At 41.6% G+C, this 15,846-nt stretch overlaps 1 protein-coding gene across 4 annotated transcripts in view; it reads left to right on the top strand.

Annotated features, from left to right (window-relative positions):
* Positions 1–13: 13 nt before the first annotated feature.
* The window catches only part of usp2a (ubiquitin specific peptidase 2a), a 46,947-nt gene continuing 31,114 nt past the window's right edge, over positions 14–15,846 (top strand). The window contains exons 1-3 of one of the 4 annotated variants that reach the window (XM_085184756.1): positions 14–270; positions 1,855–2,101; positions 2,269–2,373. The gene's annotated coding sequence lies outside the window, so the exon portion shown is untranslated. Of the gene's footprint in view, positions 271–1,506; positions 2,102–2,268; positions 2,374–15,846 lie in introns of those variants that run through there. The other 3 variants (XM_085184757.1, XM_085184758.1, XM_085184755.1) reach the window with 3 other exon arrangements.

The raw sequence follows: 15,846 nt of genomic DNA, 5'->3' as shown, positions 1-15,846 counted from the left end.
GCTCAAATAGAGGTATGAACCAATCAGAAAAAAGCTTCGTTGACCGACTGACGTCACCGTTAAAGCGAAAAGGACCGTTACTTGGTTGCTGAAACTCTACAACTGCACTGGAAGGAGGATATGGCTGAATACCAGCGTACTCTTGATTAAATCGCCTGCAGGGCAAGCTTCCAGTCTAATGTTAATAGTGATGCTCTAAAAGCGACCACAGAGGTACTTTTGAGTGGCGCTTCCCTGCCCGTTTGGATCGGGATGTTCTCCAATTGCGGGGTGAGTGTATGCAGTTACCTGACACCACCATAACCCTGATAGGTGCTGTTCTTTCGTATGGACAGAAGCACAAACCGAACTCCCATCGAACTCAGAGAATGTTAAGTTTGCTTTGTGAGGGAAATTAACATATAAACGGCACTAAAAACAATCTAGCGCATTTTAGAAGTAACAGCGTGGCGGTTAAATATTCGGTATCAGTTGTGATAGTGTAACTGCTGTCTTTTTTTTTTAGTATATTTTCAAGTTTTAGAACAAGGATGCTCATTGCCCGAAGCTATGCTGCAAGGCTGATAACCCCGAACAAACTCTAAAAGTTCGTCAAACGAAGTCTTAATTTTTTTTTGGATATACGTGTGCGAAGAATACTACCCTAGTAGGTTTGGAAGTACTGTGTTATGACACGTGAAATTTGCGTGCTTGCTGCACTAATATGCTTACACAGTACAGTTTGACGCGGTACTCTGACACAGTGCTACTGTCTTGGCTACACTGCACCGTTACTGTTGACTAGAGTAAGCTAGCAAGACAGCTAATTAACTGACCAATACGTCGTGGTCACGTGCTTATATAAAGACGAAATCAGTATCCAGGTTAGTTAATACGCGCTGTATTAAGTTTGTGCGTCGCCTCCTCTGGGGATGACAAGTTTTCGGTCTGTCTATCGCCCCTAAACACCCCACCACCCCCTTCCCCTTCACGGACAGCACCGCAAGCCTCCCATTCCATTACCGAGCAACGCTCCCGGGGTCTGACTGGTTATCTAATCACGCGCGGAATAACGTCATCCCCCACTATTAATGAGCGGCATTTAAAATGCGCCTACATCATATTTTGCATCAAATCGGTCCCTTCAGAAGCCACGTTAAGTCCCACACCGCAGTGCAGCGAGCCTGGCAACACCGGTACCAGCGCCATCTCATCTCAGTGTCAGTGTCATGTAACGCTACACCCCTCACAGAGCCCATCCACCACAGAGCCGTGTCTGTCTTTTTCCATTGTCCTGCAAACGTACGTCAACACACTACAACACACTCCACTTCATTTGGTCCTCTCTGCTGCTCACGTATTAGCTTTTTCTTATCTGGATACCAGTGTCACATGTGGCCAGAGTGAGTGGCTGTCAGCCTCCATCAAAAATATTGAGCAGTCTCCCTCTATTAGGTACTATTTAAGAGCCATCTATTTACTGGGGCTGTGTACAGCTTGCTACACACACGCACACGCACACACACACACACACACACACACACACACACACACACAAATAAAATGTAGTTACTGTTACTGAGAAACTCAGAGATACCCATGGAGTCCTTTAAGAGCAAAGTGGAATGCCAGTGAGTGTTGAGTGACCCATGGAGGTCATAGGCGGCTGCTATATTTACTGACTCTGTAACTCGATCGGTGGCATTCTGGAGTGCTGTGCTCACGCTGCCCCCTCGCACTCCATTACCCACAGAGTCCCAAACTAAACTGGCACCCGGTTGCCTTCTGTCTGTTGGCCTGGCCTCTCAGAACATCAAGGGTGAGCCTCTTAAAACCTGACCTAACCTGCTGCTCTTCGTCCTTTTCTTCTCTTAGGTATCTGCTTGAAAAGTTGACGTATACAGTGCGGGCTGCTCGCTCAGCTGTAGAACAAGTCTCGTCTAGGATGATAGGGGATAACCTTTCAGAAACTTCTGGAGTTTGCTCGCATGAGTAGAAGAGCTTCTGGCAGCGCACTCACCAGAAATATTCAGTTAGACAGTCTTAGCTTAGCTGGGCTTTATAATGAACAACTTTTCTGGATTTGATAGTCCAACTGGGAGAAAGCCATCAATCTTTAATGGTAAGACATGAAATCCGGAACATGTGTTGACTGTTGCACGTTCACGTCACACTCGAACAGCTTGTGTGAAAGTGTGGCAACTTGTCTTGAGAGGCAGACGCGTTCATAAGATGCTTCTTTCTGGCGTCAGGGTGGTTTTAATCCTGTGTGCCTGTGTGTTTCCACAGGAGCGTGTGCATGTGCATAGACTATAGGGGAGCAACAGTAGGATGAGCTGCCCCAGAGCCATCACAGTCTGCAGGGACTGACACACACCGCTACAAATACGGCAGGTAATTACTTCACACAGATGCCTTTGGACACACAACTCTGTCCCAGCTGCTATGTTAGTCCTGCTATCATGTCAGCGATTGCAAGGTTTACATGCATCACAGCAGATTTACTGACAGAAAGTGAGGGAAAGTTATAAAATAAGTTACGTGGTGTGTTTAATATGCTCATTCAGTGACACACACAAATGTCTAAACTAGAACAATGATCTTGCAAATCAATTTATTCTCAGCTTACAGCACTACTATAACATGCACACTAGGGCTGGGCGATGTGGCCTAAAATTCATATCGCGATATAATTCGAAGCATGTGCGGTAACGATATATATCGCAATATATTCTTTTTTTCTGTATAACGTATTTTCCACACTATAAGGCACACTTAAAATCCTTTAATTTTCTCAAAACTCGTGTGCCTTATTTATGAATTCTGGTTGTGCTTACTGACCTCGAACCGATTTGGGCGTGCAGAAATCAGTTAAAAAATGCTTTAGTACAACTTTGGTAAGCCCCACTGCTTGATGGATTGTCAGAGCATTACGGCTGCCGTAGTAAGGAGCTTTGCGGAGTAATCTGGGTCCAAAACTCCGTCCCCCTTCAGGTTCTGAGTGAGAGATTTTTGAAACTAATTAAAACGTACAGCTCTGCTATCACTTCCAACATAAATGAAGACAGAAAACTAAACAGCAGTGGTGTTTGTAGGGTTACTGAAGTTGGACTACCTAGTATATAATGTTGTGCTACGTGATTGCTAGCGATACAGCTATGTTAGCATAACATTAGCACAGTGAAGCTGGAGGATGAACGCCAACTTTTTTTCCACTCATTAAAAGTTAACATGAGGGATTCTGGTGGTTAGGGACAAATGCAATCGCATAGCAGGATGCTATACACGGGGCAAACTTCAGTCAGGAGAACAATACGAGGTTAGTTATTAATATACTGCAACAACATGGGAATAGAACAGCTGCGAGAGAATTCAACATTAATGAATCAATGTTACGGAAGTGGAGGAAGTGCAGTTTTTGGATTTCCCCATATTTTAAAAGTGCTTCATCTCTTTGCCATGACTGTCGCCCGGCATAATTTGCAGATGATAATGGTTGTAGCCGCTGCGATGCTTTTGACCAAAACAGGCGCAGCTTGATGACATCATCAACATGCGCTATCGCTATAGAGCGGTATAGTCAAAATCTCTATCGTTGGCCAAATTGAAATCGTTTCTATCGTATATCGTTTATATCGCCCACCCCTAATGCACACTGTGCCATTAATGGGACAGCTAAAAGGTTCTGATGCCAGTATAATAGAACAGCCTTCCAATATTCAACACATTTCCACTACATTAGACAAAACTGCTGTACAGTGTAGCTTTTATGTGATACAATGCTGGTAACATGTTCGTATGATTCTATAGGGCAACACTTTATAGACATGTGTATGGATTTTTTTTTCAGATTTTAGAAGAACAAAGGATGGTATAAAACCAAGACAAAGCCATAGAAAACAACTGTTTTTTCAGATGATTTTTAAAGTGTACTAACATTAACTGTGTTGAAGGCATTATTAGAGAGTGAGAGACTCACTGAATCCTATGGGAGAATTCAGTGAAGGCAAAAGTGGTGGTTGCTGATTCTTTTAAAACCCAGATTTTATAACAAACTTTAAGCAGTTTTCTGGTAATTTGAATTAAGGCAGGGCAATATGGCCAAAAATATTCATCACAACATATATTTGAAAATTATATATAACTGACGACATAACAGATGCGAGACAAAATACTTCACAACTCCACAACTTTATTAGTGAAAACACCGCCCATCAATTCATCTTCACTTAAACAAGCAGCTATATAAAAATTTAACAGTGCAAAGGCAAATTCCCTGCTGACAATTTAACCAAAAGGCATTTTCAGTGGAAATGGGCTGACATATCCTGAGCATAATCATGTATAATATCCACAAAAGTTTAGAAGAGGTGCTTTGCAGCATGAAACTGCAGTGAGCCAAATAAATAAGTCAAATACGTATTTTTCGGACCATAAAGTGCGCAGAATTATAAGGCGCATTAAGCGAAACAGTCAGATAAGTCAAACTTTAATCAGCTCATTCTTCTTGCTTCCTCCACTTCTGTACCATTCATTCATTAATGCTGAATTCTCTCGCAGCTGCTCTATTCCCATGTTCTACTGCACAACTGATAGCCTTGAGTTTAAAATGCGCTTCATACGCATGTCTCTTAACAGGTGCCATTTTGGGATCCTTATACACACACAATACGGTAATGTTATGTTGAAGCACAGTACGTATTACTCTGCGAGGCTCCTGACTACGGTAGCCGTAATATTCCGACAATCCATCAAGCGGTGCAGCTTCATAGCTTACCAAAGTGGTACTAAAACATTTTTTAACAGATTTTTGAGCGCCATGACCACATGAAATCAGTTCGAGGTCAGTAACTCAACCAGAATTCATAAGGCGCACCACATTATAAGGTGCACTGTCAATTTTTGAGAAAATGAAAGGCTTTAAGAGTACCTTAAAATCTGAAAAATACTGTAATAACGATGGCCCACTTGCATGTTCTACAAAAACAAACAAACAACATAAATAAAAATGTGCTTTGGTGGGTATCTGACAGACAAAAACCAAACCAGTTCCACATCACTGAAGTTGCACCATTTTTTCAAACCAATTCTGGTTCATCTGTTTCATTCAACGATCCGTTTTTGCCCTTCTCATTCTCCGTCGCCGCCATCGTCTTTCCGCCATGTGCATACGAAAACAAAGGTTTTACCCATATTCTATTGCGATATTTCATTTTCTTATCATTGCCTAACATTATGCCGGTATAACGTGAATGGCCCTAATTTGAATGCAGATAGCCACTGAGTAGCAAGACTTGCTTTTGAAGGACTTTGACAAAGATTTGAATCTAAAAAAAATGAAGCCAATATGAAAGTGCTTTTTTTTCCTCTAATGGCAGCAGGGGGCAACTCCACTGGTCTGGTTATACAAAAGTCTATGGAAAAACAACCCTATGTTGCAGTTGATCTGCAACCTTATTTCTGGTTGATTTTGTTATCTTAATGGCAAAAACTGACCTTGCTAACTTAACTTAAAATTACATCGAAACAGTAAAGAAAAGTTAACCCTGGAGAAATGTACACTCTATCTGCCTTTAGGGGACATATTGTCATTTTCATTATTCTCTGTCATTCATTTACTATTACACTGGTAGATGTTCATGACCTAAAGTCATAAAATAATAAGGTCAGTGTATGTCTAAGTAATGTCAGGCTTGAGACTGCTTTAAAAGCTTAGTTTTAGAAAGTCTATACTATTGACTCTGTATGAAGCCATTGAGAAGGGATATTCTAACATGAGCATCTTAGGCGCACAGTTCTGGCTGTGAGTGCAGAAGCCTCGTCAACCTGGTATTCTAACCTGTTTATGTGGCACAGCCAATCAACAGGACGTCTTTATGCATAAAAAGACACAACTGTCAGCTTTTAATTGCTTGTACTTTATAGTGTTTTGCCATAAAACAGATCAGTGCTAAAAATAAGTGGACCAAGAATTGATCCCTGCAGAACACCAGTTCATAATAGATCTTTAGTAATTGAATAGTGTTATATATCAGTCTGGCTGAATTATCAGTCATACATATTTTTACGTGTCAGTTTCTGTTTCAGTGAAACATCAGCGCCAAAAGGAGCTGGATCAGCACAGGAGACTTAGCAGTATGTTGGTTCTTGCTTGAATTAAGCCAGTCTATAAAGTGTTTATCAGCAGCATGAATTACTGGATAAAATACTTTCAAATCTAAAGTAATCCAAGACTCTGACAGTGCTGGTGCTTTATTCTGTTTGAACTCTGAGCTGTGAGCTTTAACTAGTTACGCTTGAGCTTGTCCAGTGAGTCACTTAGCGTCACTCAGGCAGCGGGCTGTCAGAGCATGATAGGTGTTTGTATGGCCAATTATTATTTGGCCACTATTATTATTTCAATTTGCTTAATGAATGAAGAATTACAGCAATCAGCTGCACAGACTGGAGCATTAATCACTGTAGCCCAGATCCCGTCCTCTTTGAGGTCACTGCTGTGTGTATGGCCGCAATGTGAGTCATCCACAGATGGTAGTAGTGATGAATGCTAATTGGTCTGCTCTTCTTCAGATTTTCATATTGCATAGGCTCGGTAGCAGATACTGTGAAACTCTGACTCCTCAGTTGCAGCCTTTGAATGCAGGGCTTTGGGGCTGTGCCCTGTTTTGGGGTGTTTCATGTATGTTCAAGGATGGAGAATGAAAGGTGACTGAGATGTTAAATTCAGAGCTCTCATAGTTTCCACGGGCCCAGTTGGAGGGCCCCGGGAACAAGCAAAATTGTAGATGTTAATTTTTTTCTTTCATAGCATTTTTAGGAACCCAGTGTTTTTAGTTGCTACTTTAATTTCATGGTTTATGCAGTGTATCATCTTTGTGCCAGCACTGTGCATTCCTCCAGTTCATTTCCTTTTCTACTTTGTGCAGCGCTTTAAATGCTGCATGTACACAGTACTGCACTGCCGTACACACAAGATTTGGCTGAGGTCAAAACAAAAGTGACTGGTATCTAACGACTAGTTAGGGACAGCTGGCGAAGGTGCAGCTATGGCCTGTTGGAATGGAGGCGTACTTGAGCCTCTTTTAATATGCTTGGCAGCCAGTTGTTACAGGCACAGAGAGGTAGGGTAGGGTTGTGAGTATGGCCTTCAATGGCATCAGCATGTTCTTATCTACTCACATTTCAGGGTATATATGGCAACCAGCACAGCTCAGAGACAGTCACTCACAGTCCCCTTGTTGATTCTTAACATCTTTCCCTTTGAGAACCAAATTATTTTCTGAATGTCTGTGAAGGTTCTCAGTCATCCAGGTCATCGTAGTCAAAGGAGCTTGCAAAGAAAAGCGTCTGGACTTCTATAAGTTGCTTGAAGACGTTTCACTTCTCATCCGAGAAGCTTCTTCAGTTCTAAGTTCAGACTATTTTCTGAATGTTTTCTGCTGGCATGTGCTAAATTGTGCTGCTACTGCTGGTCGGTTTATACTGAGGTGATGGCAACACTGCAGTGTACTGCTGTGAGGGCCAAATAGCCTTCAGTTTACTAAGTTCACATATTTTACTTGTAAATGTACACGGTGGTCTGACAAAAGTCAGTATGTCTGTTCTTTCCTTTCTAAATGTCAAATAGGTTGTTCATTTACAGCAGCGAATGAACTGTGGTTATGAACAGCTTGATATTAGCAGTGAGTTTTCAGATGAAAAATCTATTCAGTTACCATCAGTTCTGTGGGGTAGTTTGGTGTCTTTCAGCTCCTTGGTTTGGTTAAGTTTCGATCCTCAATTTCAGAAGATAGACAGCGACAAAAAAGCCTAATTTTGCTGAATTTCCAACTGAGCATATAGAGCACTCAAGGAGGCCACCTCCGCCCAAGGAGGCCACCTCCGCCCAACGAGCTAACCTGTGCAGTGAGCTGCTCTAAATGAAACAAAGTGGGACAATGGAAGCTGCTGTTCCTGATTGTCCGGCATCCTGAAGACTTTACTCCATGAACTGCAGATGATTAACATTTATGCCAGGAATGAACAAAATCATTTTGGGAGATAATCTTTTCTTTGTAAATGTTTGTAAATCTAAAGAAAGAGGGTTTTTTTGTTTTGTTTTTTTCCCCAACTTTTTTTAGATAAGTTAACACATTGTACTTTATGCCTTCTTCTGATGTATTCGCAAGTTATTAACTGTTATAGTTATCATTGTCTTGTTGACAACGTGGAAGTGGGAGGTGTAGGATTGGCAGTAGTCATAATAATCTGGTTTGGTTTCTGGCCGCCCCTCACTGAGCCTGGTTCTCCCAGAAGTTTCTTCTTGTTAAAAGGGAGTTTTCCTTCCCACTGTCATCAAAGTGCTTGCTCCTAGGGGGTCATATGATTGTTGGGTTTTTTTCTCTGAATGTATTATTGTAGGGTCTACCCTACAATATACAGTTGGATCCTAATTGGGAAAATGTTTTCTGTCTGTGGAAACAGGGCCTGAACCAGCAGTGAGTTTCACATAGAATTTACACATAGATTTCTCCTCAGAAATGCACTGACTCAGCCTGCCATTTACTACAGTACAGTACACAGACACACTCCCACTCCAGATCAGCCCGAGTGTCTATACTGATGTTACATTCATGCAGTACCACTCTAAGGCACGGTGCCTTTAGCGTCCTGCATCATCAACAACACGGATAGCGGAAGCTTCAGATTGCTTCTTCCCTCCACCAGTCCAGGGGCACAGCCTGAGAGGACAGTGGGTGTGGGAGGAGATCTTACTCACTGACTCTTTTAGAATGACGGCATGAGCACATTTTAGTCCTATTTCTCTCTTTGTTTTTTGTTTTTTGTTTTGTTTTGTTTTTTGTGCGCCTTCATAATAACAACAGCCATTTCCAGAGGCTTTATGTTTTTATGGCAGCCCATCCATCCTTTCATCTTATTCTTATTAACGTGATATCTTTTAAATATCTTAAGGGAAGTACGGTGAAACAGTCATCTGAACTCAAAGAGAAATTGTGGTGGTTAGAGGTGAAAAGTCAGAAAACATATATTTGATACCTTGTTTTTGCCAAAACTCACCAATCAAGACTCAAGACAGGGAGCCTGGTTCTTGGAGACATAAACACGTCAAAGATTATGACATGTAGTTAGAGAGTATTCAAAATAAGGCCCATGTGTTTTTGCCTCATGCTTTTCAACTGGAGATTTTAAGTCTAATACTCAGTAGCTTGAGAGCGAGCCTGAAACTCTGATGTTACAGGCACAGTGTGAGGGACCAGTAGGGATGGGTACCTGTATCCATGATGGCACCGGTTCTGACATAAACGGTAGTAACCAGACCGAAAAGCAGCGCACATTTCGGGGCTTTATTTTTTACTGAGATGTCACACACTTTGGATTGTAGCCAATCATTTTACCTTTGCAAGTGTAGTAGGCGGGCCCAGGTACGTACGTTCTTTTAGAGCAGAGCTACAGATTAAAAATGCCCAAGGCGAAGCGGTCAAAAGTCTGGCTGAACTTCACAGCAAAAGATGCAAACTCAGCAGCCTGCAACAAGTGCTTTAAGGTGATACTGTGCAAAGGAGGTAACTCCTCGAATCTGATGAAACACCTGGTGACGCATAGCATTTTTTTAAAAGCTGAGAAATGCACCGTATTTGATAGCTTGCTGCGAGACCTCACACCAAGCACATCTACTGCGGGTGTGGTGCCTGTTATCGGTCCCGGAGTTAACAACATCCCCCAAAAACCCGAAGAGGAGAGTCCTGGCCCCTAGCCCTGCCAGTGTAGCAGAAATGATGAGGATGATGATGGCAGTTCTTCTCTGCGTGAGTAGCTTAATGTTGTTTGTGTGTAATTTACGTTGAGTAGGCTAACCACGTTATTACATTAATGCAAGTAAGGTAAACTAGCAAACACAGTCGTAGTTACATGCGGCTGTCTTCTTGTTTGATGGCAGATACTCCCTTCACCCTGGCCAAAAAAACTAAAATGACCAAAGAAAAAGTGGAAAACAGCTAAACATGAGAGGTTTTTGGACAAAGTTTGTATTTTCCCATTGTTTAAGCACTGCTTCCTGCCAAGAGCGATACCATATATGCCCTATAGCTGCAGTGCAGAAAATGCGAACATTGTTATCTTTTACAAAAAAACAGCTAAACATGAGAGGTTTTTGTACAAAGTGTGTGTTCTTCATTCTTTAAGCACCGGCACCGTTTCAAAAGTACCGGTTTGGTACTGGTATCGGATAAAACCTAAACAATACCCATCCCTAGGGACGAGTGGATTAAACAATAGTGATGACAGGGCCTTTTTTGGTCAAAGCTTTATGCAGGTCTCTAAAATAACTATCAGTAGGAGCAGAGATCAGTGAGAAAGGGAGACTTTACCACTCATTAGATTTTTGAACACGGTCACATGTGGGCCCTATTTTTCTGTAGATGTTTAAAGATGAACATGTATACAGTAAATATGTATGCAGTGGCTTCTTCATCAGAACCGAGGAGTTGAATGTTCAATGTTCTGTTGACCTGAGAGGAAGTGCAGAGCTTGTTATTGTTCAGCTCTGGTCAGCACAGCTACTAATAAAGTAACTTTAATAGTGAAAGCCAGATTCACCCCAGCTCCTACTTTCATACTGTGTCATGTCGCTTCTTGCTGATGTGTGCTCTGATCTTCGCTGGAAGTTCTGTTGTTGCTCTCCTCCCTCCTCATGCATTCCATGTACACACATGGAAAGGCGGGGAGATCCCAGAACAGAGCCAGGACACTAAATATAAAGTAGTTCAGAAAAAAAGATCAGGCTTTTTTTGTTGAGGTCTTCTTCTGACTGTAGTGGTCCTTTAACCTCATGTTTTACTAAGAGGTCACAGACACTCTGTGTTTCCCCAGGGAGAATTATGGCGTTGTCTATCAGTGTTGTTAGTTGGGTGGGGGGTGGGGTGGGGGGTGGGGGTTAAAGTTGATTTGATTTTTTTCAACTTTCAATTACCTCTAGTGAAAGGAAGCTTCTGAGCTTGGTTTTCTGAAACCTGCCCCATAAGTGAAACCTCATCTCCTTCAGTTCTTTGCCAGCACGATGCCAGCAGTCACCTGCTGAAATCCTTTCTTGCACTGCACTCATGCAGTCACTTGTGCTACTCTGTTGACAGCTTTGTTAATACAGATTTAGTAGAAGCCTACCAGAACAGCCAAGTCTTTCACGGTAGTACAATGTTGTTTTCCTCTGGCCTCCCATATTAGATTCTATCTCACCACGTTCTGACTTTCCAGTTGCACAGAGACTTGTTAATCAGAGGGTTTTCACTTCCTTGGTGGCTCTAAAAGGGAGGAAAAGAATGCAGAGCTCTGATACTTAGTGTAAATTGGTCATGGAATATGCCCTGCTGTTACTTTTAAGTCCTTTATGCGTTGGTAGCAAGCAAACAAAAGCAGCTTGTTGCCCAGTAGCTATGGTAACTGCTGGTTATCACAGCCTCAGGGGAGGCCAAAAATGCAGAAGTAGCCAGAGTGCATTTGTGTGTGTTTTTGCTCGTGACTCTGCTTGTGTTGTTGTTTCCGTGGAGACATCTCTTCAGAAGTGGGATCTGTAATTTTCTTATCAATCCACAGTGTCCATGATGTATGATGCGACTTGTTGTTCGCACTCCACTTTTAGTGGCTCGCCCACAAGGCTCGCCCAAACTTGTTTCACTCAGCTGCCCTTTGTCTTTGGCTGCGACACAGCTGCAGGATTACAGAGAGGTGCGTGCATTTGATGGGTCCGCAGAGGTTCAGTTCAAGGTAGAAAGGGAGCCATCATACAGGAAACTTCACAGCCCCACACAACATTGGTAAAACCACAGAAACACATGTGAAATATTTATTTTAAGGTGCTTTAAGAATTCTGGAAAATCCCTCAGGATAACTGCCCACGGGGGAGCTTACATGAGAACTAAATAACTTTTTACATTACCTATATGTTTTTACCCCTACCCAGGACACGTACATTTGAAAATATGACAACTCAAGAAGAAGGCAACTTTAGGATTTTCAAATTCATGCCATAAGTGCATCTACTAAAAATCTCAGACAAATTTGAATCTTAGTGACCTTGAAGTCATAGGATTTTCAGTTTGACGCCATAGATCTTTCTGCCAGGAGGTTGAGAAGTAACTTCCTGTTTGCATCCACATTATGAATAAGAACATTGCTGGGTGCTTTCAGTTGCTCCCTTATCTCCCATGGGGGTCACAGTGGATGGATTTGCATGTTTGTTTGACACAGCTTTAATGCCAGAGGGATATTCTTGACATATCCTTTCTATTCATTTGGTTATAATTTGGTACTGTTATTAGGAAAATGCTATCTTATGACTGGGTTTGTGTTTCTTCCCAGAATTGAAATGGAGATCTTTCACATGTAAGGCAAATGTGCTAACCACCAAACCATGGAGCCACTTTACCAGCACAAACAGTAGCATGATGTAAGGACTAGGAATGTGCGTGACTAGTTGATAGGCAGCTAATCATCGCTATTTTCACTAGGCATACTACACCTTTTAACATTGTCCAATTAACAATCTTAAAAATGAACTTAATATGCGAGCATTTCTTGCTTTTAGACTAGTCTGTTAATCACCTTTTTTTTCCCCAGCTCGTTTAGTTGACTAAGAAATTAGTCGCCAGGATCATTTTTAGTGAGAACCAGGTTGAGGCTGGTAAAACAGTAACTACATCAATAAGATGAATGATGATCAGAGCTATATTTGTGTGTGTCATTGTTTTTTCTTATGACAACAAAGTTAGAAAAGTCTTTGACTTTTTTCTGATGTGTTTCAGTTCCTAACCCTTACTCCAAATTGCTTTGCTTTGTGGATGTCTGCCATAGCAAACTGAGAAAAAACCCTTAAAGGGTTATAAGAGGTGTGAAAAAAATTTTTCCATGAAAAATGGCATTGCTATCATCAAAGTCTGGTCTGAGCTGTGAAAATCTTGTTTGGCTTGTTTTTAGGCAACAAATTGTCCACTCAAATGCTTGTAATGCAAATAACTGGCATAAGCACAGACACATTTTGGGGGGGATTAACAGTGTTAAAAAGAGAATAGAATCAGAATACTACATATAAATTACTGAAAATGGCTGAACTAGTTTTTAAATAATATTCATATATTACTGATTAGGTTGCAATACATAAAAACAATTTAAGTCAATGGTTAGACTTGATACTCTGCTTCATGTAACCACTTATCCTGATGACCAATGTTAGGGTAATTGGATCCAGATAACGGTAAGATACCCAGGGTACGCTGAACTCATGTCATACAGGGCCTAGGCCTTTTGAGTCATGTTAATATGCAGTACAGGGTCAGCGATTTTGGACAAAAATAAGAACTTTTTACCTGGCACTTTTGCAAAGCCTAGTGTGGCAGGAAACCCTATAGCTAACAAAAGTCCAAACAATTCATCAAATGCATAGAGCCAGCAGGAAAAGAAACCAGGAAACACTCGGGAACAAGAGATATAACGTCTACCTGTTAAAGACACAAACAAAATATAATAAATAGTCACACTAGTGAGAAGGCGAATATGGCACAGGTGAACTCAGTTAAGATAATAATGAGGCTGGGAAAACAGCAAAGGAGGGAAGTAAAAATACACAAAGCCACATGAGCAACTAATCCTTCAAAATAAAGCAGGATGTCATCTGAAAGAGGACTCAGATACACATGTTAGTGGGGGCATCAGTTAAAATCATTTCATTCAGTTAAGTGTAAATATTTTGTTAGTAGTGATTAGAGGGATATACGATCGAGAACCTTCAACATGGCTTTAAGGCTTTCCTTATGTCAGATGGCTTGGCAACTACTCCAGTAGTTAACAGGTGACATGATGGTGGTTATCAGCTTTGTTAAGCATGGCTTTCTGTCTCAGGCTCTGTATGTGCTCACACAAAAAGGGGCGTTTTATACATCAGACTCTTCTTCATAAAATGATCCCTACGAGTGTCACCTATTCCAATCAGAGGTTATCAGGTGATGATAAAACTCTATAAAGATGATAACACCACTGCAAGACAGGAAATGAATGCTGCAGAAGACAGTTAATCTAGTGATAGTGCACAGGGCAGTGAAATAAACATTTAAAACTTACTGTCCCACAGCCTGATAAAGCAGGCGTTTGTCAGCAGATTAAAGTTAAATTAATTTGGTTGATTGAACAGGTATTCCTGGTGCATGTTCTGTGGTGTAGTAGTTGCCATTCCAGCCGTGTAAAACAGACTCAGCAGCAGATTAGAACGTATAAAAACATTTATACATTTTCTGCAATACCAGATGAATACATGAGAAATATACTTATAGTGCTTCATAACTGATGTTAGCAAGGTCCAGCTTAACAAGTTGCACAAAGATAATGTATTCCCCCAGCATAGAATAAAATAAATAAAAGAATAATTAAAAACATGCTGTTTGCAAATGACATGAAATACAGTAAGAGGTGCATGTTTTTGGATGGTTTGTCTCATGAGCCCTTTTGCCAATGATTTTCTTCACTTAACTTCCAGCTGTACTTCCCACCATAATCACCAACTTGGTAATTATGGTAAGTAAGTCCAGATTCAGGTTTTATCCTGTTTGAAAACTGTTGGCTGATATCAGACACAGAATCCACATTTTGCGGTTTCCATCTATGTTACTCTGCCAAAACCAAAATAACCCTCCACATACCAGCACTGTCAAATGATTGAAACAAACCTTGACCGTCTACAAAGCTGGCTGACTGAAAGCGAGGCCAGCTTCTCGTTGCTGCTAGTCCTGCTGGCTTAGCAGAACTGCACTGAGTGGCCACAGCCGCCTGGCCTCCCTCTGTGTGTCTTGGCCAGTGCCGTGAGTTGGTCTCTCTCCAAATGGTGCCTGTCTGCCTGCTCCAGATCCATATGCTGAATAATAGATAAAGCTGTGTTCATAGAGACAGAGAGAGAGAGAGAGAGAGAGAGAGAGAGAGAGAGAGAGAGAGAGGAAGAGAACAGCAAAAAGGGATCAACAGAGACCCCGAAGGAAAGGAAATTATACTCAGTAGAGGTAGGTGCCGGGGAGGGGGAGAGAAGAGGGGAGACAGGCAGATTAAGGAAATAGGAGCCTCCCTAAATGAACTCAACATGGATCAGCATCACCAGATACTTTTATTTATTTAGACACTGCTGTGCGTGTGAACAAGAGCCTCTCTCTGCCTCAGCCACAGGAACACACTGTCCTGCCCACATGGCTTTACTTCCAGAATTAAGCTGGACTCTCCTGTTATAGCTGTGAGAGAGGGCGAGAGGGGAGACCAGGGCAGGCAGGAGGAGCACTGCTGGGTCTACGCAAGCGAGATTATGTTCTATATTTCCTCAAATCTCCATGATTTTTTTTTAGCGCTGAGTTAAGAGGAGGGTTCCATGTTGATGAGAGGGATTTAGCATTTGATATCCTAAACTGTGTGTCAGCAAGCATGCTTGCTGGTGTTAATTGTATCACCATGGTTTTCCCCTGGATTTCATATCATGCTGTTTGTTCTACAGCATGATATGTTCTACTCTTGACTTTGTATGATGTCAGAGGTAGCCGATATGCATTTGACCTGTTTGGGAAGACAAGCCAATCAGGAGAAGGTTGACTTAAAGGAAACGGAAAGAGTGCTGAGGATTATTTTCTTATAACCATGATGCTACTCTATAAGAGTCTAAGGATAAAAATATGGAGCTGGGAATAAATATAAATAAGTCATGTTGATCACATTTTAGTCAAAACCATCATAAATGTTTTGTTTTTTCTATGTGCAGTTATGGAGAGCAGCAACAACACCCAGAACAGAATGAAGCGGGCTTCAGTGACAAACGATATAAGTCAAAGAGCTGGGTTGCAAAATGGC

This window comes from Neolamprologus multifasciatus, chromosome 14, assembly GCF_963576455.1.
Source record: "Neolamprologus multifasciatus chromosome 14, fNeoMul1.2, whole genome shotgun sequence".
NCBI lineage: Eukaryota > Metazoa > Chordata > Actinopteri > Cichliformes > Cichlidae > Neolamprologus > Neolamprologus multifasciatus.
Note: the sequence above shows the minus strand (reverse complement) of the source record. Positions and strands in the feature narration are given on the sequence as shown.